The sequence below is a fragment of the Mustelus asterias genome, chromosome X (genome assembly GCF_964213995.1).
Source record: "Mustelus asterias chromosome X, sMusAst1.hap1.1, whole genome shotgun sequence".
NCBI lineage: Eukaryota > Metazoa > Chordata > Chondrichthyes > Carcharhiniformes > Triakidae > Mustelus > Mustelus asterias.
In genome coordinates, this window is record NC_135834.1 from 16,871,061 (window position 1) to 16,898,376 (window position 27,316).

General features: G+C 43.3%; 1 pseudogene; it reads right to left on the reverse strand.

The window, feature by feature from the left end:
* Positions 1 to 5,833: 5,833 nt before the first annotated feature.
* The window catches only part of LOC144481859 (uncharacterized), a 129,232-nt pseudogene continuing 107,749 nt past the window's right edge, over positions 5,834 to 27,316 (reverse strand).

A 27,316-nucleotide genomic window follows, 5' to 3' on the forward strand; every position in this document is an offset into this window, starting at 1 on the left:
TGGACCATGTCCTTGATCCAGTTTAGAATTCCTTGCTGACATCTCCTCCAATCCTGCTTTGTTCCAATGAAAAGATCCCCAATTTTTCTAGTCTGTCCTCAGGGGAAAAACTACATTGGAACAAAGTTAGAAATGCAAACAGAAGCTTCAGAGCAGTCAGGTCACCAGGAGAAAACATTTCATTCCATAGTCAGTTGCTAACATCTGGATTACATTATTTGAAAGTCTGGTGGGAGTAGATTAAACAGGAACTTTCAAAACGGAAGTGGATAAATCCCTGATGGAAAACATTGACAGGGCCATGGGGAAACAACAAGAGAATGGGATATTCGGATCACTTTCCCAAAGAGCTAAGACTAGCATTTTGGGCCAAATGTCCACGCTTTGCACTGAGGCCTCTCCTCCATGATGTCATCTCTGTGACTCCTGCAACCTCGCCATGGTCTTGACATCATTCCTGTTGGAAGATACCCAGAATTTGACTCAATATTCTAATGCAGCTGAACCAATGAATTAGATTAATTTTATAGAGAAACGTGGGTTCAAAAACAACCTTAAACTTGTCCTTCAAATTTAACGATTTGTGTTTCTGAACCCATTGCGACACAGCTAAAATACATTGAGGTAAAATGTCTGACACATTGTGTTATGGATGAGATGTGTTTATGGACTTATGGGATGTGGGCATCACTGGCTAGAATGGAAACAATTTTTTCATCAAACAACTTCACACTTTGAGTTACAATGTCTTATTGAGGAGGGAGATCAAGAGATAGGGATGGTCACAACCATGGAGAAAAACAATGGTGAGCATCTTAAATATTTGGTGATGCTTCAAAGGAAGCCTTTTTTATGGGATTGACATGAGCATCTCTGGTTGGGCCAGCATTTTTTGCCCATCTCGAAGTGCCCTTGTGTATCTGATATGTTTTGCTAAGCCCTTTCAGAGGCTGTGCTCTGGATCTTGAGTCAGATGCAAGCTATAGCAGGTAATAATGGGAGATACCCTAAGGACATTCCTAAAACAGATGGATTTTTAACCACAATGGTTTTGTGATCAATGTCTGCCTTTTTTAGTTCCAGATTTTATCAAATTCAGCTTTCATGATTTGCCATAGTGGGAATCAAACCAGGGTCCCCAGTGCATGAGTGGTCTCTGGATTACTGGTCCAGTGTCAATGCCACTGCCTGCCTAGGTCAGTGAGCACGAGAATGATGGGTGAACAAGACTTGGTGTGAGTAAGCACATTTTCAGCAGAGTCCATGATCCACTCAGGATTACAGTGAGGTTGAATGTGGGGAGCTGGCTGGGAGTGCGTTAGGATGGTGAAGCCTACAAATGAATGGATGAGAATTTCAGCAGCAGATGAGCTGAGACTGGCGTGGAGTTGAGCATTGTTACTGAGGTGGAAATGGATGGTCCTGGTTATGTGTATGTGTAGTTGGAAGATCATCTTGTGGTCAGATATTTCACTATGTTTATGTAATGGAGTCTGTCTCCTGGTGGTGGAGTTTGTAGCAGGGACTGAAGATCGTAGCTTCAGCATTCCAAATAGTTATAGAAATACCTGTCCACCCAATATTGGATATCAGACTAGTCAGCAGTGTGTGTGACTTAGAAGGGAATGTGGAGGTAATGGTATTAGAGTTGAAGAGTTATACAGCCCAGAAAGAGGCCCATTGTATCCGTGCCAGCCAGTCTGTGTGGAGTTTGCACATTCTCCTCGTGTCTGCGTGGGTTTCTTCCGGGTGCTCCGGTTTCCTCCCACAGTCCAAAGATGTGCGGGTTAGGTTGATTGGCCAGGTTAAAAATTGCCCCTTAGAGTCCTGACATGCGTAGGTTAGAGGGATTAGCAGGTAAATATGTGGGGGTAGGGCCTGGGTGGGATTGTGGTCGGTGCAGACTCAATGGGCCGAATGGCCTCCTTCTGCACTGTAGGGTTTCTATGATTTCTATGATCAAGAAACTATCCTAATCCCATTTCCCAGCACTTGGCCCGTGTCTTGTATGCCATCATATTTCAGGTTCCCACATTCCCACCACTCTCCAGGTGAAAAGATTTTCCCTCATATCTCCTACAAAACTTCCTGCCCCTTAATTTAAATCAATGCCTGCTTAAGTGACCCCTCTGCTAAGTGGAAAAGTTCCTTCCTGACCACCATATCAATCCCTCTCATAATTTTATACACCTCAATCAGGCCCCCCCTCAGCCTTTACTGCCTCAAGGCAAACAGCCCCAACCTATCCACCATCTCTTGATACCTGAAACGCTCCAGCCCAGCTAACATCTTGGTGAATCTCCTCTGCATCTTCTCTGGAGCAATTATTTCCTTCATATAGTGTGGTGACCAGAACTGCACACAGTACTCTAGCTGTGTTCTAACCAGTGTTTTATACAGCTCCATCATAACCTCCATCCCAGGTTATGATGGAGCTGTTAATAAAGGCAAGTATGCCATTTGCCTTCTAAACCACCTTATCCACCTGTCCTGCTGTCTAGAAAGATCTATGGACACGCACACCAAGGTCCCCCTGATCCTCTGTACTTCCTAGGGTCCAACCATTCATTGTATTTTCCCTTGCCTTGTTAGTCCTCCCAAAATGCCTTACCTCACACTTCTCATGGTTAAATTCCATTTGCCAATATTCTGCTCATCCAACCAGTTGTCTATATGGTCCTGTAAGCTAAAGCTTTGCTTCTCAATATTTACCACACCATCGATTTTTGTGTTATCTGCAAACTTATTCACATTCACATTCAGATCATTAGTGTATATGACAAACAACACGGGACCTAGCAGTGATCCCTGCGGAACACCACTGGACACAGGCTTCCAGTCACAAAATCAGCCTTCGACCATCATCCTCTGCCCCCAACCACAAAGCCAATTTTAGATCCAGTTTGCCAAATTGCCCCAGATCCCACAGGCTATTAGCTCCTTCATCAGCCTCCAATGTGGCCCTTGTCAAACGCCTCACTGAAGTCCATGCAGACTACATCAACTGCACTCCTCTCATCTACACACTGAGACACTTCGAAAAATTCAAATTTGTAAGACACGATCTCCCTTTGACAAAACCATGCTCACTATACTTGGTTAATCCCTGCCTTTCCAAGTGGAGATTAATTCTGTCCCTCAGAATTTTTTTTCCAATAGTTTCCCTGCCACAGAAGTTAAACTCACTGGCCTATAATTTCCTAGTTTTCCCTACTTAACCTCCTTGAATAATGGTACCAGCTTAGATGTCCTCCAGTCCTCTGTCACCTCTCCTGTGGCCAGAAAAGATTTGAAAATTGTCAGAGCAACTGCAATCTCCTCCTTTCATAGCAGCCTGGGATACATCTCATCTCGACCTGGGGATTTATTCACTTTTCAGCTGGTTATAGGCGTTAATACCCCCTCACAATGTTAAATTGTTCAAGTAAATCAGTTTCCCCTCCCTGGTGCCTATACCGACATCATCCTTCTCCATTGTGAACACAAATGTGAAGTACTCATTTAAAACCTTACCTACATCTTCTGGCTCAACAGACAAATTGCCACATTGATCCCGAATAGGTCCTACTCTTTCCCACATCATCCTCACGCCGTTAATATACGTATAACATCTTTGCATTTTCCTTTATTTTACCCACCAATGCTTTTTGATGCCCCCTCTTCACTCTCCATTTTTATTTTCAGCAACAGTTCTTCTGCTGTGTTGAGCCCTCAGCTTTTCCTATAAGCAACCTCTCTTTTTCTTATCCAATCCTGGATATTCCTTGACATCCAGAGTTCTCTCGATTTGTTGCTCCCATCCTCCACTTTCATGGGATCACCTTGGCCCTATACTCTTCTTTTTTTGAATGAGTCCCAAAGCTCTGATGCAGATTTTCTTACAAGGAGCTCCTCCCCATTAACTTGAGCTGGATCCTGTCTTATCTGACTAAAATTGGCCCTCTCCTAATTCAGAACTCTTACTTCTGGTCCATCTTTGTCCCTTTCCATAACTAACGTAAATCCTTCTGAGTTATGTTCACTGTCACCAAAATGTTCCTTCACTGAGTCTTCTACCACTTGCCTGGCTTCATTCCCTAAAAATGGATCCAGCACTGTGGGACTTTCTATGCATTGGCAGATAAAGTTCTTCTGGCTGCATGTTAAGAAGCTTGATCCATCTAAGCCTTTCACACTTTGACTATCCCAATTAATGTTGGGGAAGCTGAAATCCTCTTTTGTTGTTCACCTCTTGTCCTTACAATTCTCAGAGATTTGCCTACATATCTGTCCTTCTAACTGTCCCCGACCATTTGGGGGCCTATAGTACAGTCCCAGCAATGTGATTGGCCCCCTTTTGTTTCTAAGTTCCATCTCATTTGAGAAAACTTCTCAGATATCATCCCTCCCCCGCCCCTTACTGCAGTAATAGACTTCTTGATCAATATTGTGACACCACCTCCTCTTTTGCTCTATCCTCCTGTTTCTGTATTCTCTTGCAACTGGCACTGGGAGTAATCCAAGATTCCAACCATTGAGGTCCTGCTTTTCAGTCTGGTTCTCAGCTCTCTAAATTCAGGACCTCATACCTCTTCCTACCTATGTCATTGATACCAATGCGAACCACGACCTCTGACTATTCGCCCTCCCCCTTCAGAATACCCTGCAGTTGTCCAGTGACATCCCTGATCCTGGCACCACTGAGGCAACACACCATCCTGGAGTCACATGTATGGCCGGAAAAATGCTTGTATGCACCCCTCTTGTTGTTTCAGATGAAGATGGAGGAGACATGAGGAGACTCCCTTGAGTCTTGATTTGTCTATAATCAGTGTGCTTTCCAGACTGACTAGTTTTTTTCTGCCATCTTTGGCTGTGCATCACCCTTACTCTGCCTACACGTCACATTCAGGGAAAGATAGAGTCCTTCAAAGGGCTTGTGTTCGACACATTAACAATACTTGACACACTCTGTTGAACTCAAAGCACATTTATTTGACTTTATCCAGAATGTTGAAACCTTTAATTGGGCTGGCATTTATTACCATCAGCTGAAAAAGATCCCAATGAACATAGCTCAGTCCTGGATGTGATAAACAGCAAAATCCAATCAATGTAGTTGTACATTCGCTGGCTGGGTGACTGAGTGAATCCTGAGAGCAGGTGAATGGCCTCTCCCCAGTGTGACTGTGCTGGTGTGCAGTGAGTTTAGATGACGACTTTAAACCCACCCCACACTGAGAGAATTTGAGCGGTCACTCGTCAGTGTGAACTTGTTGATGGGTCGTCAGGTTTCCGGAAGTTTTAAAGCATTTTTCACAGTCTGGTCATTTAAAGGGTCTCTCATCAGTGTGAACTCGCTGGTGTATCAGCAGGTTGGATGATTGAGTGAATCCCATCCCACACACTGAGCAGATGAACGGTCTCTCTCCTGTGTGAACTTGCTGATGTACAGTTCGATTGGATGAGTTCTTGAACCCAGTCTCACAGTGAGAGCAACTGAATGGTCTCCTGTCAGTGTGAACACGTTGATGGGACATTAAGTCCCCAGATCTTTTAAAATACTTCCCGCAGTCTGGACATTTAAAAGCTCTCTCATCAGTGTGAACTCGCTGCAGTAGTGTGAGCTCAGATAATGTCTTGAACCCAGATCCACAATGCGAGCACCTGAATGGTCTTTCATCAGTGTGAACACGTTGATGAGATTTCAGTTCCCTGAAACTTTTAAAACATTTCCCACAGTCTGGGCAGTTAAAAGATCTCTCGTATGTATGAACTCATTTGTGCAATTTGAGCTCAGATGATGTCTTGAACCCGAGTGGTCTCTCATTAATGTGAACACGTTGATGGCGTATCATTTCGCAGAACTTCTATAGTACATCCCACAGTCTGGACATTTCAAAGGTCTCTTGCCACTGTGAACCCACTGATCTGTCAGCAGATGGTATAGCCGACTAAATCCTTTCCCAAAATTGGAGCAGGTGAATTCCCTGTCCCCAGTGTGAGTACGCCAATGCTTCCTCAGATCAGACAGGGAATTTAATTGCTTCCCAGCTTTTTTCCCACTGTGACTGTGTTTGTGTTTTGACAAGTTAGATGTTTGGCTGAAGCCTCGTCCACACAGGGAACACGTGTACGATTTCTCTCCACTGTGAACGGTGCTTTTTCCTTCAATCTTCAAAATCCAATGATATACATTACTATACATTCAGCGACTCTGTCCGATCCCGAAGTGATGTTTGGTTTGAGTTTTCCTGACTGCAAATCTTCCCCTTCCAATATCTTGTGAAATTCATTTAAAACTGGAAAAAAAGAGTGAGAGAGAACCCACAAAAACACAAAGGTGGGTTGTGAAATTGAGCTGTATGAATCTGGTAATTTGTGGGGTTGGCACCAGGAAAAAGTGACCATGAAAGCTGCTGGATTGTTGTAAAAACACAACTGGTTCAGTCATCTCCTTCAGAGAAGGGAACCTGCCATACAGTCTGGGCTTATACAAGACTAGCATGTATGAAAGCAGGCAGTGTAAGACAGAGAGAAACAGCGGCAGAGACAAATGAGAAGCCGGGAGTAAAGGACACAGATTTCATATTTCTCTAACACAAAAAATCTTTGACAGCATCCCAAATCCTCGACCTCCAGCATGTTGAAGGACCAAGTTGGCATGTGAATGTGAGTACCATCATCTCCAAGTTGCACATCGTCCTGACCTCTCTGAAACCCAGTACTACATGAAGAGAAACTTCTTCAATTTAAATAATGAGAGGACTGAAATCATGACTTCAGTTCCCACTAAAAACTCTATTCCCTAGGCACTAACTCCATCCTGCTCTCTGAGAACTGTCTGAGGCTGAGCCAGACTGTTCACAACCATGGGGAAATATTTCACTCCAAGATGAGCTGCCAACCACATATCTGCATCATCACCAAGACCAGCTAATTTCAACCTCAGTCACAACACCCAATTCCAACCCAGTCTCAGCTTATCTGCTTCTGAAACTCTTATCCGTTCTTTTGTTACCAGGGGCGGCACGGTGGCACAGTGGTTAGCAGTGCTGCCTCACAGCGCCAGGGACCTGGGTACAATTCTGGCCTCGGGTCACTGTCTGCATGGAGTTTGCACATTCTCCCTGTGTCTGCGTGGGTTTCCTCCGGGTGTTCCGGTTTCCTCCCACAGTCCAAAGATGTGCAGGTTAGGTGGATTGGCCATGCTAAAGTGTCAGAGGATTAGCAGGGTTAATATGTGGGGTTACAGGAATAGGGCCTGGTTGGGATTGTGGTCGGTGCAGACTCAATGGGCTGAATGGCCTCCTTCTGCATCGTAGGGATTCTGTGATCTATGACCTCGAGACGTAACTATCCCAACGCACCCCCGGTCGGCCTCCTACATTCAACTTCCCTGTATTCTTGAGCTCACCCAAAACTCTGCTGCCCGTGTGTCACCCGTGCTTCCTGACCGACAAAGGCAACCTTATGACAATGTAACAATTCTCATCCTTATTTTCAAGAGCCTCCCTGGCCCCTACCCTATCTTTGTAATCTCCTTCAGCCTCACAACTCTCCAAAATATGTGTTTTTCAGTCACAGAGATAGAATCATAGACACCTACAGTGCAGAAGGAGGCCATTCCGCTCATCAAGTTGGCACCGACTCCCCACCCATGCTCCATCCCGGCAACCACACACATTGCCCCGTTAATCACCCCAACCTACACTAAGGGACAATTTAGAATGGTCAATCCACCTAACCTGCACATCTTTGGAGTTTGAATGATGTTTGAATCTTTTCCCACAGACACACTTACATTCAGGCTCTGATGAATCCACTGACTGTGTCAGGTTTTGATCTGATGTTTGGTTTAAGTTTCTATCTTCAAATACTGAACTTCAAATATCCTACAACAAAAGGCATCACTGTCAGTCCAGGATAGAAACTAAGAGACAAATATTTCTGTTGGTTTGAGTTTTGTGTGTCAATGCTCCCCTTCTAATTCGCTGCAAAGCAGGTTTCCGAATGCCACCAGTGAGAGTCCAGGATGGAAATGCACAACATTCTCTCCTCCTGCTGCCTGAGCAGGATGGGTACGCATGCGCTCTGCTGCCCATTGCCCCCATAAAGTTGGCGGCCGGTAACTCGGCGGCCGGTAACTCAGGGCCTCTAACACAGACAGCTGCTGCTGCAGCCCGAGCGGTTCTTATTCGGGTTTTTAGTCAGTCACTGGGTGTTTATGAAGCCTTCTCACTGACTCCGCTGCCTCTATTACCCTTCCACAATCGCCTGTTTAACTCCAGTTTTCGAAGCTGAAACTGCGCCCTTTTTGCAGCAGGGGCACTCACTGCGCATGCGTTACTTGGAACCCATCTGCGTGTGCCCCACCTCAGAATCCTTTCCGCATGCGCTATAGCTCGTAAGACGAGGGAACATTCTGATCGGCAATGCTGGAGAAGATATGAAGTAAAGTTTATTTATTAGTCACAAGTAGGCTTACATTAACACTGCAATAAAGTTACTGTGAAAATTCCCTGGTCGCCACACTCCAGCGCCTGTTCGGGTACACTAAAGGTGAATTTAGCATGGCCAATGCACCCTAACCAGCGCGTCTTTCGGAGTGTGGGAGGAAACCAGAGCACTGAGAGGAAACCCATGCAGACACGGGGAGAACGTGCAGACTCACACAGACAGTGACCTAAGATGGGAATCGAACTCGGGTCTCTGACGCTGTGAAGCAGCAGTGCTAACCACTGTGATATCTACCATCAAAGGATGTTGTTGTCGATTATAAAGATAAGTTTTGACGCCATAGCATCAAAGTATAAAATTCTCAAAATAACTAATGCAGCAACCAAAGTGCACAGGCACCTTAGTTTTATCCTGGGTTTAATTAGCAGCAGCACAAACCTCTGCAGTGTAATATGAACTCACTCGAGTCTCAGCTGGTGTCATGAACAAATGATTAGTTTTTTTTCTCCTGAGGCGGTACATTTAAACCATGGCTTGACAATAAAAATGCACTGACTATAGATCAAGTCATTTGAACTTTTAAAACTGAATAATAAACAGGTGGGAATCTGACCATATCCTTTTGCACTGGTGAAGTATCTGAATGATAGCTGTACAGTGTCACTGTGCTGCTGTGTCAGTAAATGGGATGGCTGAGTGAATCCCTTGCCACTTTAAGCTAGTGAGCATTCTTTTCACCATGGGAATTTGTCACTGGCTTTCCAGTTTTTTCATTAATCTCCATCCCTCTCATGAAGGGTTCTACATTCAGAACATATTCTAGGTAAATACAATTGAAATGCTGAAGACCTTGGACATCTGAAGTAACAACAGAACATATTGCAAATGCTCAGTAGATATGGTAGTGTGTGTGGCGATAGAGAAACACAATTTCTGATATTGATGCTCCTCCATTCTCAAGTATCTGAAAGGCCTCAATCAGATCAAGTCAGTCCTCATTCCCCAGCAAAAACATCTTCAGCCTGTTCGATCATTCCTCGATGGCACAACCTGTCACCCTTAAGTGAACAGGTTTTGAAAATGTTTCTACCAAGTTTCGAACTGAGTACCTTCTGTGTGTCAAATGACCTTGGTCCCCACTATGTTAAAGAAACACTCCGCTGAAAAGAGAGCAATTCATTTTAAACATCATGAGGGAAAATTTGAGATAGAGAACAAAGCAAGGTTAACAGACACAAGGAATGATGGACAAGGCAACACTGAGCTGGTGATGATGGAGCCCGGATGGTCTAGTGGTTGAGTCAATACTTTCATCACCAAGGCCTGGGCTTGATGGCAGTTGACAAATGGGGAACGAAACAGAACATTTTTATGAGAAACCTGTCTGTTGTGTGACGGACCAGAAGGAAGACAATGGCTAAAGTGACGGTGGTCAGCTGATTGAAAACGTCACTGTCAGCCTCCCTGCTAGTCCAGTGGTTAGGATTCGACACGTTCATCACTGTGGCCTGGATTCAATCCCCAGCCAGAGAGTAACTCTTTTGTATTGCTGTGTGAACTGACACCATGAAAAGTAATTCTTCATTAAATGAAACCGGATCTGGCAGCGTCTGTGAAGTGAAAAACAGAGTTATTCTTCCAACTGAATGATCTTTCATCAGACCTGGAAAAGTCATAGATACAACAGATGGAAAACAAGAGCTTGGTTATGATTGCAAAATATTGTGAGGGGGTGAAATATTCTATCCCAAATTCCAATTAAACTCTAACTCGGTGCCGATACCACTCCGAGAAATAGTTATTGCATGACTTACAGTGATAGTGTGGCCAAGTGGTCTAAGGTGTTGGATTGAGGTTTCAGTCTCTGAGGAGGCATGTGTTTAAAACCTGCCATTGCTGAAGGGTGCAGCAGCTTTGTCTGCTTGGGGAGTGCCATTTTGTTAAGAAGAAAAACGAGAGGGATGGAAGTTGCAGGGTGACCTCCGAGGACCGGGTGTTCCCTTTTGTTGCTGTAACTATTCAATGATTTTATATGAGTAACACTGACACATTAACACTGCTTGTGGTGGCGGCCAAGTGGTTAAGGTGGTGGATTTGAAATTCATTGCTGTTTTCTCAAGAAGATTTGAACCTTACCCACTGCGCTGCTCAGCATTCATTTCTTTAGGTGTCTCCAGAATTAATTATTCGTTCAATGGAATCAAAACCTTTCAAACGTTCCCAACTATTTTTCCTGCTTCACTTCTGCGTTCCTTCATTTCTGTTCATCAGCGAGAACAAAACTGAATCCAGTTGGTGACATCCTTGATTTATGGATGTTTGTGTCTCCTGAGGCCTCTGTCACTCTCGGTGTCTTTGTGTGTTCCTCTGTGTGCATCAATGTGATTCAGTTCTCGGAGAGTGTGAACACATGTTTACCATCACAACCTGCATTCACTGATTCATATATCTTAATGGTAAATGGTACAGAAAATAACACATGATAAGAAAGTTGCAAGAAAGATTGCCCCTTTCTGATTTTTTTGGAGTGGATATTGCTTATTGACTCAGTGCCCCTATGTTACACAGCAGAGCATGATTGAAATTTTCACTGGTCAATATTTCAACAGACAGTGGATTGACTCGGTGTGATGGTGGATTCCACTCCTATATCTGAAATTACAGCATCAATTTCTGTAAGTTACAGTGAACCTAATATTTCTAATCGGTTGGAAATATACAGCAGCATGATCCAATGTATCTCGTTTTATTTGAAATTAATAATCATTGATCAATTTACATGGTAACTTACTGAATAACAGCAAGACTGGCAAAGTTTGGACAATATTTCCCTGTTGCAGAAAGATACAAATTATATATTTATCGGGAATATAAGTAGAAACAGGAATAGAGGGAATCTATTTGGCTCGGGGTGCTCTCAAATGTCCACCCTTTCAGTGAGCGGCTAAATTTTCCGGAAGAAGTTTACTACAGAAATCGTGCGGCAGTTTAATTCAGGGCTTTCACTGCCTGGATTCAATTCAATTCCCTGTCTGAATGTTGTGCTAATTGTTGTAACTCAACTCAGTTACTGGTTTGAAAAGAATCATATTGGACTCGGAACCTTAACTCTGTTTTTCTCTTCACATTTGCTGCCAGACCTGCTGAGAACTTCCAGCACTTTCTGTTTTTATGATATCATGAATTACTGGCTTTATCATACATATGATCACAATAAATAGGAGCAGGAATGGACCACTCGGTCCATCGAGTCTGTTCTGCCATTCAATACCATCATGGCTGATCTTGGACTACAACTCAGGTTTTCCACCAGCTCTCCATATCCCTGAATTCCCTGAGAGACCAGAAACCTGTCTATCCCAATCTTAAATGTGCTTTATGATGGAGCACCTATAACTGTCTGGTACAGAGAATTCCAAATATTGACAACACTTTGAGTGAAGTAATTTCTCTTTATCTCAGCCCGAAATGGTCAGCTCCTTACTCTGAGACTGTGCCGCCGTGGGTTAGATGCCCCAACCAGCAGAAAAAATCTCTCAGCCTCCACCCTATCAAACCCAATCAGAATTTTGTATCTTTAATGAGATCGCCTCTCATTCTTATAAACTCCAGAGAATTTCAGCCCAATTTACTCAGCCTCTCATCACAGGACAACCCCTTAGCCCAGGCACCAATCTGGTGAACCTTCTCTGTACCGTTTTCAATGCAAGCATATCCTTTATTAAATGTGAATATCAAAACTGCGCAGAATATTCAACATGTGGTCTCAACAAAACCCTGTACAACGGCAGCAACACCTCATTCTTTGTGAACTCCAGTCTGTTGGCAATAAAGACAAAAAATGAATTTCCCTTCCTCATTATTGGCTGCACCTACATGCTAGCTTTATGCATTCCTTGTACAAATGCACCTATTTTGTTTTGAGTATCAACACTTAACTGTATGAATTTCTCAAACATAAACATAAGAACATAAGAACTAGGAGCAGGAGTAGGCCATCTGGCCCCTCAAGCCTGCTCCGCCATTCAATAAGATCTTGGCTGATCTTTTTGTGGACTCAGCTCCACTTACCCGCCCGCTCACCATAACCCTTAATTCCTTTACTGTTCAAAAATTTATCTATCCTTGCCTTAAAAACATTCAATGAGATCGCCTCAACTGCTTCACTGGGCAGGGAATTCCACAGATTCACAACCCTTTGTGTGAAGACGTTCCTCCTCAACTCAGTCCCATATCTGCTTCCCCTTATTTTGAGGCTATGCCCCCTAGTTCTACTTTCACCCGCCAGTGGAAACAACTTCCCTGCTTCTATCTTATCTATTCCTTTCATAATCTTATATGTTTCTGTAGGACCTCCCCTCATTCTTCTGAATTCCAATGAGTATAGCCCCAGTCTACTCAGTCTCTCCTCATAAGCCCCAACCCTCTCAACTCCAGAATCAACCTTGTGAATCTCCTCTGCACCCCCTCCAGTGCCAGTATAACCTTTCTCAAGTAAGGAGACCAAAACTGTACACAGTACTCCAGGTGTGGCCTCACCAGCACCTTATACAGCTGCAACATAACCTCGCTGTTTTTAACCTCCATCCCTCTAGCAATGAAGGACAAAATTCCATTTGCCTTCTTAATTACCTGCTGCACCTGCAAACCAACTCCTTGAGATTCCTGCACAAGGACACCCAGGTCCCTCTGCACAGCAGCATGCTGCATTTTTTTACCATTTAAGTAATAGTCCATTTTGCTGTTATTCCTTCCAAAATGGATGACCTCACATTTACCAACATTGTACTCCATCTGCCAGACCCTCGCCCACTCACTTAGATTATCGATATCCCTTTGCAGACTTTCAGCGTCCTCTGCACACTTTGCTCTTCCACCCATCTTAGTGTCATCTGCGAATTTTGACACACTTCACTTGGTCCCCAACTCCAAATCATCTATGTAAATCGTAAACAATTGTGGTCCCAACACTGATCCCTGAGGTACACCACTAGTCACTGATCGCCAACCAGAAAAACACCCATTTAACCACACTCTATGCTTTCTGTAAGTTAACCAATCCTCTATCCATGCTAATACATTATGCATAACACCGTGCACCTTTATCTCATGTAGTCGTCTTTGGTGCGGCACCTTGTCAAATGCCTTCTGGAAATCCAGATACACCGCATCCACAGGTTCCCCGTTGTCCACTGCACATGTAATGTTCTCAAAGAATTCCACCAAATTAGTCAAGCATGACCTGCCCTACAGTGACATCACATTTGCTGTTTTCCAATCTGCGGGAACCACCCCAGAGTCCAGCGAATTTTGGTAAATTACCACTCGTGCATTTGCTATTTCTCCCGCCATCTCTTTTAGTACCCTGGGATGCATTCCATCAGGACCAGGAGACTTGTCTACCTTTAGCCCCATTAACTTGCCCAACACTACCCCTTTCGTGATAATGATAGTTTCTAGGTCCTCACCTGCCATAGCCTTCCTGTCATCAATTTTTGGCATGTTATTTGTGTCTTCCACTGTGAAGATTGACACAAAATACCTGTTCAATGCCTCAGCCATTTTCTCATTTCCAGTTATTACATCCCCCTTCTCGTCCTCTAAAGGATCAATGTTTACTTTAGCCACTCTTTTTCGTTTTATATATTTGTGGAAACATTTGCTTTCTGTTTTTATATTCTGAGCTAGTTTACCCTCATAATCCATTTTACTTTTCTTTATAGCTTTTTTTCGTGGCTTTCTGCTGACCTTTAAAGATTTCCCAATCCTCTAGGTTCCCACCAATCTTTCCCACTTTGTATGCATTTTCTTTCTATTTGATACCCTCCTTTATTTCCTTAGATATCCATGGCGGATTATCTCTTTTTCGACAGTCCTTCCTTACCACTGGTATATATATCTCCTGCTCTTTCTACAAATAAGAAAAGATCGATCCACTTTCCAAAATTACACACGATCTGTCATCTTGCCCACTGATCAAAGCTGTTGGTATATCCTTCCAGTCTTTTGCGTCTTCCCAACAGCTCCTGTCAGTTAAAGTTTGTCCACAGGCTCCAATCTGTGAGTTGAACTTTGCAGAGCCAATTGCTGCACGTAAATTGGAGTAAGCGTATCATTATCAGTAGATTAAGGAACAAGATGGGTTTTCAGGTTGGAGATGTTTGATGGATGTGGAAATGTCTGAGATGGAGAGCAGGAAGTTAAAAGATGCAACTTGAAAGTGGCATAATTTGGCATGTGTGTCATGTGATTCTTCGTCAGAGTTTATCATTAATGTTAGATCGCTGTTTTTTCCCCCAGCTCTGATACAAGTTCATCCAGCTGGAAGATTAACCTTGCTTTTCCCTTCACAAACGCTGTGAGGTGTGTTTTCATTGAATGAAGAATTAAACAAAAGGTTATTCACTCCGTGACTGGGAACTGAACCCAGGGCCACTGTGCCAAATGCTGATTACGAGACTCACAGTAAAGCTGATGAGAGAGATTTGTAATGAGTTGTTCACCTCTGTACTCATTGCTTAATTTCAAATAGCTTTCACCAAGACATAGACACAATAAGGAAGGATGGGAAGATTACATGACAGGGTTTAATCTTCAATTGGAAAAACCCAGTGGGCCGAGAATACAATCTCAGTGTTTGCAATTATATCGGCAGAAAGTCATTCAGCCTGTGTTTCTGCATATGCTCCTCAGAGAGAGAAAACACAGGCCACTCGGCCACATTACCACTGGAAGCCATGCGATAACTATTGCTCACAGTGGTATTGGCACCGAGTTAGAATATGAAGAAGGGAAAGGGTTAATGTTTTTTTTGTACTCAATGTATTTTGTGCCTAAAAGGTTGAACTTTGTACCTGGAATGTATCATAAACATAGCCCTTCCTTATGGCTAGCCTCCCCTTTGTTTATATTGCTCCTGGTAGTAGTATAAACCATTTGTTCATGTCTTTCATCTTTTACTTTTAGTAGTATAAGCCATTTGTTCTTGGTTTCATCTTTTACTTTTAGTATAAGCCATTTGTTCATGGTTCCCTCGCTTGTTTATATCATTCTGATAAAACAGACAGTTAAATATAGATGGTAGGGGTAAGTCTTTCTTTCTCATAGGCTTGTGTATGATTTAAACAAAGGAAGCAAATGGTAGAGTGCGAGAATGGCCGTTTGAAGGAGGACTCCCACTGGGACAGCTGCACTCGTACTCAGTCACCTCAAAGGAAAAGCTGCGGGAAGAGCAGGGGACCAGAGGTGGCACCTTGGCTTCGACTACCAGGAGAATTGTGCTTTATAACCCAAGGATACCAGATAGTCTCTGGATCATGGTTAGAGACTATCAGAAGCTGTTAAAGGAACTATAATTTACGATCAAGGACTGTTAACTGGACTTTGCTTTATGGCTTGTATTGGGAACCCTGATGTATAAATATCCACGCTTCTTGTGTTCAGAGAGAACTTTGGCTTCCGCTTTCAAGGGGTCAGGTTCTCCCATAAGCTTGTGAGAATAAAGCCTGACTGTATTTTGACTCATACCAGCCTCAAGAGGTATATTTTCCGACTTCATTTTGGTGCCGAAAGCCGGGAGACCCCCAGATCTGTTTGCGGGACTCTGTTTGCGGGCCCAGGTTGAATGGCCACAACCTGTGTACTGAAATAGAGTTCTGAACCTAATAGGGTGAGTCAAACTACAGTGGGCTGATCATGTGTGGTGCGAGTGTGTGAGAGTGAAAGACATCTGAGCTGAACACATACGGACAAGGAGGCATTTGTCTGTTATGGATTCTCAAGTGAGTGCAAAGACTGGAGAAAAGTTGCCTGAGGTGTGATGTTCAGACGTGAGTGAGAAAGAAACTGTCTGTGTGAGAGAGAGACTGTCTAAGTGATCTCCGGAGTAGAAGTAAGCTTAATAGTGTAAGCTTGATAGTGTAAGCGGTGGTATGGAGGGATTTGATCACCCCTGACAGGTAACACTGGACTCTGATAAGAGCGACCTAGGAGTGGGAGAGCGAGAAGGGAGAATAGAAGGCTCCAAGTGGTGAGTATAAAACCTATCTGTATTATGGTGGGATCACAAACACAAAGACAGTGGGGACTTCCGGAATCCCTGATAAATGAGTGTATGACTGAGAGGAACAAATTCATTAAACAGAAGAGAAAAGGGGGGTGGAACTTATCCTGCCCTCTGGGCCAACAGCATAAGTGGTTGGATAAAAGAAGAGAAACATGACAAAGGAAAGGGGTATTGTTAATACATCAGTTAGCTGGACTAATTGAGCAAGTAGTTGCCTCTACTCAGAAGTGGAGTGAGGATAAAGAAAGGATTAGGGAGTTAGAATGCAGAGTAAGGGAACTGGAGAAACAAAACCAAGTATTAGAAGACAAGCAATGGAGAGGGGAAACCATTCCTCTACCTCCTTATGAGTCCACACAACAGGGACTAAACGCTCTTCCAGAGGAATGGGAACCCCTAGAACACAACTTAGTGCTAGTAACCCGAGGGGGAACAGATGCACAGCCAAAATTAAATTATGAACCATTCCTCTCAGGTGAGAGGCAGCAGATAATGGCTTCCCTGGGTAAATTACAACCTAGAAGCGCAAACACTAATTTCTGGGAAGAATTAGACACAATCTGGGTAGGATGCCTATTAAACCTGAGAGACGTACACCAGCTGGTCAGGGAGGCCTGTCCAGCGGATAAGTGGAGACAGGTAGCAGGTGGACCCGCCGCTCCTTCAGCACAGGATTATAGTGGGGGGCAGTGGACACATGTAGTCGCCCTAACATCAGAGATAGATGCCCAACAGACACCCTTCACACAGTTTAAGGTAGAAATTCTGAGAGTATTAGGGAATGCTCCCACTAACTGGAGCAGATTGACCACAACGAAACAGCTAAAAGGAGCTTCTGAATGTGGGGGATGGTTGTCCCAGGTACATCAGGAGTGCTCTGGACAAGGAAATCCAGGTCGAGGGGATCGAGCGTTCATCCAGGCTTTTAAGGATGAATTCTTTAGTGTTCACCAAAATATCCTTAAAATGGGAATTCTCAGTACCCCGAACTATGATGAGTTGGTAGAATGGGCTAATGGCATACTCTGAGGTGGATAGGAGAGATCTTAGTTTTTGTATTTCAGTGTGTTTGTGTGATCTGGTTTCTAGTCGAATGTGGGTGGTTGTTGTTGTATTAAATTGAGAGCAGGAATTGTTGAAGCCTTTGTTTGTTCTTGTGGAGTGTTTATTGCGGGTAATAAATGACCTTAGTTTAGCCTCAGGAGAGCTGGGAAGGTGTTAAGACTGTTAAAGATTAAAGTGATAAGATTTCTTGCATTTACTTCTGTTTTGAGTTTTAATTACAGTTTGGAAGAAAGAAGAATAAAAGTGACTGTCTTAATCCAAGTTCTGTATTCTTTTAAATGTTTTACTTACATCTCAGTTTAAGATGTTAAGTTTGAATGAGTGTTGGAAGCTTCCACGTGTGTCTGCGTGTGTTTAACACAGTTGTTTGTTTTGATGTGATTTTACAACAGTGGGTTTGATAGAGTTTAAATAAAATTAGAAGGTAAATTGAAATTTCAAAATCAAAGTACATAATTTGAAGTTAGAAATAGCCAATTTGAATTTTGAATAAACCTGTGTTTGAATTTGTTAAGAAAGGATTTAAACCTTGGAGGGAACCATGTGCTCTCTCCTTTGTCTTAGAGTGAAGATTATGAGAGAGTTGGTTGAGAAATTGGGAGAAGAAATTAAGTAATTTTATGGAAAAGTAGATAAGCAAGAACAAAAGAATGAGGTAAATGTACTGTCTATGAGTCAGTTGTAATTCTGCTTACTTCAAGTTCCAGCAGGAGATTAATCAATTAAATCTTAGTTGCCAATGCAAATTGCCCTTACAAATGTCTGACAGTTTAATATTCTGTAACCTGGTTAAAATTATGTACTGCCGTTGGAATTTTATGTGCTATCTATTGTTCAAAGTTTGCCAAATATTGAGCACTGTCAAGCTTAAAATCTAGCCAGTTAAAATCAAACCAAAATGTTTCTGATTAATTAACTAGTGTGTATTGTACCTACTTTGGTTTTGATTTGGCGCCTGTTGTTTTCCTCGAGTGCGGGGGGGGGGGGGGGGGGGGCGGTTTGATCTGGAGCTCGGTTTAAATTGGAAACGGATTGGATTAAAGGGGTTTGGATATCACAGTTATGGTGTGTAAAGTATGATACAACTGCCGCTTGATTATTTTTATTATACAGTATAGCACTGCTATATAGACCCTGAAATAAAATCAAACCCTGAAAAGCCTTCACCAATTTTGTATAATATAGTTATATATTATATGTTGTGTATTGATAAAACATAATTCTGTAGGAGCTTCCTGTTTTCCTCGCCATACAAATGATTAAACTAGAGATAATGTAAGAGTACATTATATAAAGATTGGAGCTGTATGGTATGTGATTTTAATGGCGAATGTGATGTTTTTTGATGAGATCATATACAAATGAATGGATGTCCAACTGCAGGCAAAAACCAGTTTAAAGTGTTATTTAATTCACACTAAGCTTTCTATGGAAGGGGGGTGTGTAGTTAACTGTATAATGTATCAGCTAAAGCCATACAGATATCGGGAAATTGTGGACAGAGATATTGCCCACTATACTGATGAGATTAAGAATTACCACAAACCGGACAACCGGATTAACCCCTTATGAATTAATGACAGAATGGGCGATGATGTAGGTTCACTAAAAGATGAATTCAGGAGATATGTGTTGGAACGAAGCACCCAACTTAAAGGGATGCGCAAATTGGTAAAAGACAATCCGAGACAAAAAGACAGAGAGAGAGAGAGAGCTTGAAATGCTCCCTGGCGGGCGGGAAGTTGCGTCCAAGTAAAAGCACTACTTGACAAACCTGGGTTCGCCCCTCAATGGAAGGGCCCCTATAAAGTTAAGATTGTGTAGTGTGCTTAATTCACAGATATGCAAGACGGTTGACCTTCAAGCAAGCTGAACGGGTTCGCGGGCAGTGGCGCGCGGGCAGTATAGCCTTTGGACCATTGTATAACGGTCGCGCGGGTTATTAGTTAAGTGATAGGATGATTTTCTTGCTGCCTCTCTCGACCCTTGCCCTGCTAGTTACGGGGGGGAAGTATAGATGGAATTGTGTAGACTTGAGGATAGAGCCTCGCAAGCATCTCTGTAACGATGGCTCTGTCTATTGTAACCTTCCGACACATGGAATAAGTCCCTGGGAGGTAACCCGTAGGGACCGCTGCTTGGGATTCCTTAACCATGCCATGTTGCTAACTCTGTTGGAGGGGCGAGGTGATTGGGGTCTCCCATGCATGTAATGTGGTGTAACTGGAATTTTTGGTGTTTAGCTGAGGGACCGGGATGGATCTGTACCCGGCAACAGCAGAGGGCTCGGGAGGATATGTACATCAACACGAGATTTGGTCGTGTTGATGTACATCCAAGCAATTGTTGTACCAATCCTCTAAAATCCGACCCTATCACATGAACTCTTTCATGTATATGTCTCACTTGTATGTATTGCAGTCAAAATTTTGAGCAAGTGCAGGGTCTGCTCACATATTCCCATGCACGAAGGAAAGGGGGGAAGTCCTTTATTCACTATCCCTTTGTCATCTCCGGGAATAGTAGAGGGGATTTCGAATCAGGATGGAACCCACGATGGGACAAGGAAGTGACATTTAAAAACCCCATCAGGCATGTTGTGAAAAACCAACAAGGGGGGATCTATCTGCTTGGTAAGAAACGGAACCATACTTATTGGCCGTAGCTACTGCACCCAGCAGGTTAATGTCACCAGTGGTGCCTGGGCTTTGGTGCAACAGATTACAATCCATTGCCCCACTGCTGATGTCCTGGTCAGCCTCTCCTCTACTTATATGAGCAGCATGACTGCAAATGATGGTACCTGTTGTATCTGTGGAAACAATACCTACCCATGGCTTCCTTGGGATTGGGTAGGATCATGTTATTTAGCATATGTGGTACCCTATATTCACCATTAGTGAGACAGAATGGTTCTTTATGATAGCTTTCCCACTTTATAGGACAGCAAAAGCAGCACAGGAACTTATACATATGGCCTCGAACTTGGAGAGAATTGCGAATGAAACTAGAGACAGGTTCGAGGAGGTGAGCACAGCCTTCTCTGAAGTATCAACTGAGGTTGTAGCTATCCGGACTGTTGCTTTACAGAACCGATTGACACTTGATTATGTGTTGGCTTTCCAGGGAGGAATGTGCGCTATAACTGAATCCGAATGCTGCATGTATATCCCAGATGTTTCGGAAAATATAACTCATTTGGCAGATCATATCAAACGAGTGACGATGACAATACAAGGTGAAGGGAGCCAATATCATAATTATAACCCTCCGGGATGGCTGGGGCAATGGTTTGGGTCGTGGGGATCATACCTGATGCACGGGTTAATTGTATTAATTGTCATTGTTATCGCATGTTGTATTTGTATGGCATTATTGAACGAACAGCCCAAATTATGCCGAGTGCAAGTGTACAGGCAGAAGGGGCAGACTTCCTGATGAAGGAGGTAGGCCCATATATATTGGTAACATTTGGCTCTGAGTTGGTCATGGGGCCATGTTTGCACTTGGCCTCTGACCAAAAGGGGGGATTGAAGAAGGGAAAGGGTTAATGTTTTTTTTGTACTCAATGTATTTTGTGCCTAAAAGGCTAGCCTCCCCTTTGTTTATATTGCTACTGGTAGTAGTATAAGCCATTTGTTCATGTCTTTCATCTTTTACTTTTAGTAGTATAAGCCATTTGTTCTTGGTTTCATCTTTTACTTTTAGTATAAGCCATTTGTTCATGGTTCCCTCGCTTGTTTATATCATTCTGATAAAACAGACAGTTAAATATAGATGGTAGGGGGTAAGTCTTTCTTTCTCGTAGGCTTGTGTATGATTTAAACAAAGGAAGCAAATGGTAGAGTGCGAGAATGGCCGTTTGAAGGAGGACTCCCACTGGGACAGCTGAACTCGTACTCAGTCACCTCAAAGGAAAAGCTGCGGGAAGAGCAGGGGACCAGAGGTGGCACCTTGGCTTCGACTACCAGGAGAATTGTGCTTTATGACCCATGGATACCAGATAGTCTCTGGATCATGGTTAGAGACTATCAGAAGCTGTTAAAGGAACTATAATTTACGATCAAGGACTGTTAACTGGACTTTGCTTTATGGCTTGTATTGGGAACCCTGATGTATAAATATCCACGCTTCTTGTGTTCAGAGAGAACTTTGGCTTCCGCTTTCAAGGGGTCAGGTTCTCCCATAAGCTTGTGAGAATAAAGCCTGACTGTATTTTGACTCATACCAGCCTCAAGAGGTATATTTTCCGGCTTCAGAATATAACTGGGAATTGGGATAGAACACTTAGCTCCTCGAGCACCATTCCTTCCACACGTGCTCTTTTACCTCAACAACTGTTATGTCTCTCCTTGTTGTTCCTGCCAAAAGCGACACCGCAAACACTCCTGCATTCAATTTGAGCTGTTAGACTTCAGCTGCAAAGAGCAAAACTTAAATCTCACCTGACAGCAGTGGGATTCGACCCATGCTTTCACCTTAATCCAGCACCTTAGACTGCTTGGCCATGCTAGCAGTTTAAACCGCATTTTACCCATGTCATTTACTGATATTGTTACTGAAATTCCTTAGAAGCAACGGAGCTGGGAAAGGCCATCAGCAGACTCGAGCCTGCTCCTTCACTGAATCGGGTAACCCTGAACTGTGCAACAAACAGAAATCATCTCCAGTCAGAAACACAATGAGCTGCAGTGAAGGGCCGGCACCATTTCAACTGTCCTTAACCTCGGCTCCTACCAGAAATGACAAGAAAACCTCTTGTTGAATTTGCTAGGTCTTCACTTCAGGACACAATGCGAGATTGTGTTTTATATGTTCTACCGGACAATAACTGATGTGTTTTCATGATTTGGATGCGAGCAATAAATCTTTATTTCCTGACCTGTAATCTAAACAGCAGTGGAAGTGTCAAACTCTAGGCACCAGACCTCCAGCTTACAGTGTGTTTTACAATTTGCTTTATCCACGCTGCTTTCGTTATTTTAATTTTCATGCCAGACCACTTTCACCACAAACAAGTTTCTCCTGCAAAATGGCACCTTCTGCTTCAACACCAGTGAAGTTAATGACAACATACAACAAAACTGCACTCCAGTTATCACTTCCGCTTCATACAGTTCGAAACCGGCCAAAAGCATTTCCAAATGATTTTCATTGCAGAGTCAGGGAAAAGTTTCACAATTCACTGCCAGTGTAAATGCTAAAAACTGACCAATCACCATCCAGATTTTACCTTGCATCACCATCTCTATCGAAAGCGTTTTGCAGCCTATCACTGTCCTGCTCTTTCTGTTTATTCTTGACCTGTTGCACATGTGAAATTTCCAGCTCTGATGTAAACTTGCAAACCTCACTCGGCTGATTCTCGTAGATCCACTTTCGATCAGAGAGTAAATCAGATTATTTTTAATAATTTGTCGAGAGCAATAAATCTTCTTTTTCTGAGCGGGAATTGAAGCCAAACATCACTGGGGGAATACTGAACACAAACCACTGAATTCCCAGCGTAACTGGTGAACTGTGTTTTTCAAACAGACTTATCCTATATCCCTTTGATTGTTATTTTCACCCCTTATCGTTTTCACCAGAGACAAGTCTCACCTTTAAATTTTCCTGTTTGGATGGAACTTAAGTGCTTCCTTCAGCCAATGACAACACTGAATGAGTTCTCTGGGACATGAAATCGACAGTGAGGTGAAATAGTCCCGTAAGATGCTGAAGTGATTGAGGTTATGTAAAATTCTAAAAGGGATTGACAGAGTAAACGTGGACCAAATGTTTCCTCTTACGGGACAATCGAGAACAAGAGATCACGTGTATAGGTTGAAAGGCGATAGATTTACACATCAGATGAGGAGGAACTACTTCTCGCAAAGGGTCGTGGATTTGTGAAACTCGCTGCCCCATAGGACAGTGGACACTGGTCATTTAGTGCTTTCAAGAGGGTGACAGATATATTTCTAATTAAAAAGGGATAAAGGGATATGGGGAACAGGTGGGGACGTGGATTTGAGACCAGAGATAGATTAGCCATGATCTGATTGAATGCCAGAGCAGGCTCGAAGTGCTGAATTTGCCCACTTCCACTCCTAATTCCCATGTTCTGTTGTTCCCAAGTGCAACTTCCAATTTTCAAAATCCACCAAGCACATCAATGAGGCAGATGTGTAATCTATGTGCAGTGCATCCATAGGTTCCCCTTCATCCACAGCACATGTGAGTCCTGTAAAGAACTTCAGACCAGCCTCATTCTGTGGTGTAATCACTTTGTAAATCTTTGTTTCTCCCATTTACTCTCTCCTGACGTCCACCTCATCAGATGTTATGTTTCCTCCCTTCTGGATACCACTTGTTTATAGCTTCTTACATTTCTAACCATTTCCAGTTTAAGTTAAACGTCATGGAGGTGAAAGATTAGCCTTTTTTCCATGTGCATACACGTTGCCTGACTTTCTGAGTTTTTTCAGCACTTTCACCTTTTCCTGCAGACGTCTGACCAGCTTCAGATGGCAATGAACATGTATTTACCCACATAGCTTGTCTAACGGTGGCTATTTAGAACAGAAATATTAAGGTGAAAGATGTAAGAGGAGTTTGCAATGTTTGGAAGGAGGAGCAGCTAACAAATGGAAGATGTGAATGAAGCCATTAATGATTGCGAGGAGTGCATTGTAAGTTTGGGGATTCTGTAGGTCAATTAATTGTAAACTTTGGAACCAAAACAAGCTGAGACACCAGATGGATAAGCCATATTTGTCTCCACACATTTGTTTTCCTTTGCCAATGCTGATGATCAAAACTGAAAACGGGGCAATGTTTTGATAGGAATCTGAAAGACGAAGACTTCTCTTTACAAACACATATTTAACTCCAGTTTTAGAGACTAAGAAAAACCCTCAGCTCTAATTACTGTCTATTATCAGCAGCAATTCCGTAATATAAATCATCAAGTGTTTACAGATTGTAGCACTGGAACCGGGAAACCAGTACATTTCGTGAGCAGCGGTTATTGTAAAGCATGTTACAGTCAATGTGGTGCCTTTGCAATGCAATCACTTTGGCAATGTCTCGCAATGCAGCCCTGAAAGAGGAGACAGTGGGCTAATGGGAATGTCACTCCACCAGTTAGTCCAGAGATCCACGTTAATCTCCTGCACTAATTGATTCAATTCTAACATTGGAAGCTGGTAAACGTTAAAATAACAATGTCGGCGATTGGAAATTAGGTTCAGTAATGATGATCCTGAACTTCCATCGTTTGACATGAAGATTTAACTTGTTCAGTAATGTCCTTCAAGGCTTCAGGGGAGGAAATCGCCATCATTGCCTATTCTGGCCGATATGCGACTCCAGGTTGACTCTTGACTGCTCTCTGAAATCAATAGCGAGCCATTTACTTACAGGACCATTGGGGATCAATAGAATGCAGTGCAGAAGGAGACCATTTGTCCCATCGATTCTGTACACATTCTCCAAAAGTTCCAACACAATGCCACACATCTCCTACAACTGTCAATTTTTGTACGAGTGTTAAGGCTCTATGTAACGTGGTGCTTCATTGCCTCGCAGTAATACACGTCTGAGTCAGAAATATGCATGTCTGTGATGTTCAAATGGATGTTTGTTTATTCTGTTCTGTACAGCAGAAAACCTCTTTGCAAATGTCGCTGCATTCTCTTCATTCGCAACAGTATGTCTGAGCAGCATGCACTGAAGGCCCTGTCCCGAGTACTGTATGTACCAGTCTAGGTAAGCGGCTGTGTAGTTGGCGGGATAGTTACGGGACAACATGACAGTAACCCTTTCACTCACTGCGACTACTGGAGACTTTGGAAATGTTCATCTGGCTGGCTCGGCGCTGGAAGAAGTAACAATGTTACAAGCATAACTTTTAGATGTGTTTCTGATTTAAAATGAAGCACGTTTTGAATCCAATCTCTCTAACACACACACGCTCTCACAGGCGCAAACACAGATTTTCTCTCTCACACACACATGCTCTCACACACAGAAACAGGTACAGTTACACACAGACACACATAGAAACTCAGAAACACACAGAGGCACACACAAACACACACACGAAGATACACACACACAGACACACACAAACACATAGACAAACAGACGCACACACTGACAGAGACACACGCGCGGACACACACACACAAACAAACACACACAGACAACACACAGACACAGACATACAAATTAAAAATGCGGGCTCTTATTCACGAATTCCCCGAAATTCAGTGATTGACTGCGTTTTGTGAGTAAAATTAAAACGGGGGACAATTCAGAGGTTTATCCCCTCAGCTAACTGCCCCCAGGCTATTACTATTGCCATTTTCTTATGTTTATTTTCCAGAGGCCACTCACTGATGAAAGAGCAGCGCTCCGAAAGCTCGTGATTTCAAATAAACCTGTTAAACTTTAACCTGGTATTGTGAGACTTCATAATGAATCCGATAGACAACATGCAAACTGCGATTCCCGGCTTACTTTTCTGAGGTGCCCAGGCAGCCAAATGGTGCGTTGTTGTTGTTGTTGTTGTGTGTGTGTGTGTGTTTGAGCATAGGAGAGGCGTGGAGCAGTATGGAGCTAGTGAGGTTCCTTAAGTGTAGTCAGGGCAGGAGAGATCGCACACATGATATGCTCCTCCTGTGCTATGTGGCAAAAGTGGAAGTTTCGGGTGTTCCTGGTGACCAGGCTTTCATGACATGTCTCCAACTGAAGCTACTGACTAACCACACTTCGGAGCTGGAGCTAAGGGGAGATTCACTGTGGAGCATCCGCAATGCTTATCAAGTCGTTGATAGCACATTCTGTGAAGTGATCACAGGTTGAAAAGGCAGAAAGCCATGGTGACCACTAGGCGGAGTAGAGGAAGGAAGGGAGTGCAGGAGTCACCTGTGGGCATCTAGCAGATACAACGTTTTGGCGACTGTTTTTTTTAAGCAGCGTGGCTGTGCCGGGGAAAGCAGTGACAGTCAACGTCGTGGCAACATGCATGGGTCTGCTGCACAAGAGGGGAGGAGGAAGAACGCCAGGGCTGCAGAGGGAGGGATTCAATTGTAAGGGGAAAAGACATGCCATTTCTGGGATGGTACGCTGCCTCCTTCGTGCCAGGGTGAGGGATGTCACTAAATGACTGCAGCGTTTCTGAAGGTGGAGTGTGGGGGTACAGATTTTTTTAATGGTTGAAAGGTTTCTGGCCTCCATTAGCTTCCCAGGCAGTGTCCTCCATATTCCCACCAATCTCTTAGTGAAACAAATCTCACCTGCTGTATCTCCTGCCCCTTAGATTAAAATAATACCTCCTCGTGATTGACCCCTCAACCAAAGGGAAGAGTTGCTTCCTATTCACCCTGTCCATGAACCTCAAACTTACACACCACAATCAGCCCCTGAACTCCTTCAGCCCTCTCTGCTCGAAGGAAAACTATCCAACCCTATCCACGCCCTCCTTATCGCTCAAAAGCTCCATCCCAGGAAAACTCTTGGTGAACCTCCTCTGTTCTCCTGTTAGCACAATCACATTCTTCCTATAGTGAGCTGACTATAACTGCACACAGTACTCCAGCTGTGGCCCAACGCTCTGTGCAACTCCAATGTTACCTCCGTGCTGTTATATTTTATGCCACGATTGATAAAAACAAGTGTCCCCTATGCCTTCGCAACTATCCTATTCCCCTGCTCTGCCACCTTCAGGGATTTGTTTATAAGTATCCCAAATCCACATCTTCC